This window comes from Hyposmocoma kahamanoa, unplaced genomic scaffold (assembly GCF_003589595.1).
Source record: "Hyposmocoma kahamanoa isolate Upper Pololo Valley unplaced genomic scaffold, ASM358959v1 119, whole genome shotgun sequence".
NCBI classification, from domain to species: domain Eukaryota; kingdom Metazoa; phylum Arthropoda; class Insecta; order Lepidoptera; family Cosmopterigidae; genus Hyposmocoma; species Hyposmocoma kahamanoa.
Genome location: NW_020653409.1, coordinates 868,724 through 873,489, shown reverse-complemented (window position 1 = coordinate 873,489; position 4,766 = coordinate 868,724).

The window sequence follows — 4,766 nt, the reverse complement described above, 5'->3', positions numbered from 1 at the left end:
ACGGCCAGGCCCGGTTAAAAGCTGATTGCAGGCCCTACGTGATAGACGATGTTATTTCACAAGCTGGAGGATTTTAGTCTAGCCTAGATTCGATAGGTAAGCTTAGCACATACGCGAGGTCACATTTGATGCAGTTATTTTTGAAGCAAAAGTGAAAAGTGTCTGTTGCCAGTGGTGATATACTATGGTAACAGTATAAGAAGAGCCAGTAGGACAACTTCCTAAAATAACAATTGGACGTACCTTAAGCATCAGAACCGGTGTCGCCAAAACTCAAAATCAGGTTGAAATCCTGATAATGATTTATTGGTAGTTTCAAATTTTAAATGATAAATTTTGAACTGTTAAGAGGGAGCATGCCAAAAAAGTTTTGACGTTGGCTCCGCCCACATTTGTGAGACAAATATATGCCTGAAGTTCGCGTGACATGCGACAGGAGATGTTGAATTTTGCGCATTTAAAGTACCAAATTCGTTTTAGCGGAATAACTCTAAAACTAAAGGGATTAAAAAAAATCCGTAGTGACAGTTTTCGGTCATGCATAAATTTAATTAATTATCTAATTTTTGTCCTTATAACCTGTAGCATTTCGAGGATGAATCGAAAAAATGTGAAAATTAGAGGTCATTTCGTGATTTTTATCTATCGAGGAAACTTTATTGTTTTATGTTTCTGATTAATGTCTATGCTTGAATATATCGTGTAGTTATTCATACAATATTTTATTTTTAACTTTAAAGTGGATATCCACCCTTCCAAAATCAAGATTAGGAATTTTTCCTCTGCTCCCTCTTAATTTAATTTAAACTTTAGGTACTCTAATGGCTTAGCATTAAAAGGTCATTAGCTATTATTACAAGTCACGACGTTTCGTTTTTATACATTTATGATTGAATTTCAATTAATGTGCCATCTAGCGGTCAATAGCTAAACGACAACGAATTCGAGACGTCTACTTAGTTCTCCAAAAAAGATATTGCAGCGGTATAAGGTTTACTTTTGTTTCTTGTTGATTTATAGCAATCATTAAATTGATTACTATATTAATACATAAACAGAATCGTTGCAATTTAAAACTCACTCTGAGCTTTGCAACGTTATGCGTAGGCGTGTCGCTTACCACCAGGTTGTCCAAGTTTTGGCATTTGTATAGGACGCCTTGTTGCATTTTTATTATCATTAAAATTGACCCAAATAACTATCACCGCGTTTAAATAACAGTCTGACTTATTAAATCCACGTATGCATGCCCATTTCTTGATTGATTTATTGAGTTAAATTTTTTATTCATACGAGAATATGAATTCATGTTTTTTAATAACGTACTACGTCATCTCACTTGTCATGTCCGCTGACTGGATTTGTGCAGGCTTTATTTTATTGCATGTGTTATAACTACAAACAACAGGCTTACTGTATACTTCTCATTTCCTAAAGTTTCAAGCTTACATTAAAAGTATTTTAATTGAAAAGTCATGTTAAATTAAACAAATTAAAGTTAATAGCAATAGAGCTCCTTTTGAAACAGTTCGTCCAGGGAAGTACTGCCACCTTATCTATTTCTGCCGCCAAGCATGAATGCCAGATTACTGTGTTCCGCTTTTGAAGGGTAAGGGTGCTGGTGAAATGCACATGGGACTTGTCAACTTATGTTTCAGGGTAGCGGGTGCAGTGGCAGTGCGTCTCAGAATTTTGTGATTTAAAGCTCTGAGTGGCACTACAACTGTTATGGACAGGTTACCATCAGGCGCACGACTTGTTTGTCTCGTCACGTGATATTATAAAAAAAAGTTATAAAATTAAAAACTACGTGACAGACAAAGATGTATGGAAAAACGAGATGGCTCTGGATTCCACACGAATTTGATTCAAAATACATTAATATATAGCATTTAAGTTACCATATTATTATTTAAGTTTATTTGAAAAGAGCAATTCCTAGATTTTCTTGCTCGTTCTTCTCAGGGAAACCAGCACAGTGAATGAACAGTAGCGTAAAAAATAGGTTTTCAAGAGAAAATTTATTTTTCATCACCCTTGCTCGCAAACAGTATAATTACATGGTGGTTAACTTGACTATAACGCCCCAAATAAAACCCTCGGGCCTTTTTCCTTTCCATTACAGCCATGGTCGGTAAGGAGTTTTTTTTTAATTTGTAGCTGCACGACATATGTTCTTGCTTAGGTCAGACTCAAGTTCAAGCAACAAGGTTACTTAAGTTCAATATTAAACCATTCGCTTGAAATGTTACCTAAATAAAAATTTTATTGCAATTCAGCCACATACTACTAAATAGTTATTATCAAGGATTTTTTATAATTAATTTTAATTATTTTCTGTATAAAAATTTCGCTAATTTTTTTATAATCCATCATGGCTGTATGTCTTAAACCATTGTTATTTTTTCCATTTTATTTTATCTTATTTCCTCTAAGCTGTATGTGTCTGCTTTTGACAACATTTTAGTTCGAGTTGGATTATCCATATCTATGGAAGAATGCCTGATTGGCCATGTGTTGATAAAAAAAAAGAAAATTTTTTTTCATTTGCAAAATCCATAATTGTTGTGTTGTGAACCATATTTATTCATACAAGAAATAAAAATTGTATTTAATTCCTCGAAAATGTGATGAAAAACATTGCATGTATGACGGACGGTAAAAAATACAAAACTCGACTTATTAAAGCCCTCAGCTTTCGGCTTCGGGGTTCTAACAGACCCTCCTTCATGGTTTCTTATTTGTATACTTTGACATTGACTTATAACTATTACTTAAAACGTTACAATTCAGTATGTACGAATGTTTGTAACAGTACCTCTCGCAAATATCGTGACGAAAGCAGCATGTCAAGAAGGGTTCACAACCCTTAAAAAACGAGTGTATTCAGCTTTTGCATTTGAAAAGTAACTTAAAACGCATTTGTTTAAAATTAAATAATCTACTGCCGTTGCTGTGTCGGGGAAGTATTTTTAACAGACTTTAAGGAAGGAAGGATGGAAGGAGGAAGGAGGAAGATCTCATTTCGATTGTATTTTTTTTTTTTTGGACATATACATATGTTACGCGATTATTCTGCTACGATTAGTGAACCTGTGATGATTCTTTTTTGTTAGAAAGAGGGTTCCTCAGTCAAAGTCAAAGATTATTTAACCATAGGTAAAATAAATTTACACTTGAAAACGTCACATTTAAGCTACTGCTCGTTCACTACGCTGACCTCTCTGAGAAGAACGAGCAAGAAACTCTAGGGATTGCTCTTTTCAAATAAACTTAAATGCTATGGAATACATTTTGAATCAAATTTGTGTGGATTCTGGAGCCATGTCGTCTTTCCATTCATCTTTATCTAACACGTAGTCTTCAATTTTGTAATATGATTTTTCGATCAAATTATTTTTAATGTACTTTTTAAACTTGATATATGCTCCGGAATCTTATTGTAAAAACGTATACAGTTCCCCATAAAACAGTTGTTTACCTTGGTTAAACGAAATCGTGGTACCATGAGTTTGGATTTAGCTCTAAGGTTAATATTATGGATTTATTATTTCTTATTGAAATTATGTATATTTTTACGGGCATATAAAATATTTGAGTAAATGTACTGTGATGCCACAATCATGATACCAGTCTCCTTAAACTTTTCTCTGAGAGAAACCCGAGAGCCTAGACGGTACACAGAACGAATCGCTCGTTTTTGCAATACAAATATGGTTTGAATATCTGCCGCTTTACCCCACATGAGAATCCCGTAGGACATTATACTATGGAAGTAACTAAAGTAAACTAGTCTAGCAGTACTAACATCGGTAAGCTCACGTATTCTGCGGACTGCGTATGCAGCGGAGCTTAATCTACTGGCCAAGGAAGATATATGTGGAAACCATTGAAGTTTACTATCTAAAGTCACACCCAAGAAGACTGCTTTATTAACAAAGTCTAACTTTTCTCCGTTTATTTCTATGCTTGGACTAGTCGATTTTACGTTAGGTAATTCAAATTTAACACATTTTGTCTTCATGTCAGTATGACTCCCGTTTAAATTTGAAGGTTTCGCGCACTTTCCGGTAACCGATTTCAAAAAAGCTTGGCAAATAGATGTTATTCCACTAACTTTTGAGGTCGGTTTTTAAGTACTCTGTATTGGGATTATTATAGATTGTTCTTTGTTAGTGACCAAAATGACATTCTAATCTAAGATCTTGTCATACTTATCGCGCTTGACACACTGGCACTTGGTACACTCCGAGACGTTGCTTCATGCGTTTTGTGCGCACTGTTGAGCTAAATAGTTGCAATTGCTTTCTAAGATACTAAGCTGTTGAATATAGAACCCACATACCCGCAAGCATCGCTTCATTTAATATTCCTTTGCGGCTGGACTTACTCGATTTCGACAGATACGTAGTAAGAGAATCATATTTTTAAATGTCTACCCTCCTGTTGCATATCTACCTCTCATCATAAACCAGAGGCTCATATTAATCGTAGCATAGTAATCTCCATTTTTCCATAATTAAGGTACAAATTTGTGTTATGCAAATATGGAATCGCGCGCCGACGCGCGGTTCTTTGGTTAAACTCGAGCTGTTTCGGGCGTCAGACTCTACTTTTAATAGGTCTTCGGTTCACCACTGCGTTTCTCAGGTCATTTAAATACAAATATTGAATACACCAAATACGTCTCTGAATCCACACGAGGATCTAATATCACCGCTCTGGGATATGACTTCATATCACTACATAGACTTGGAGAGCATGTT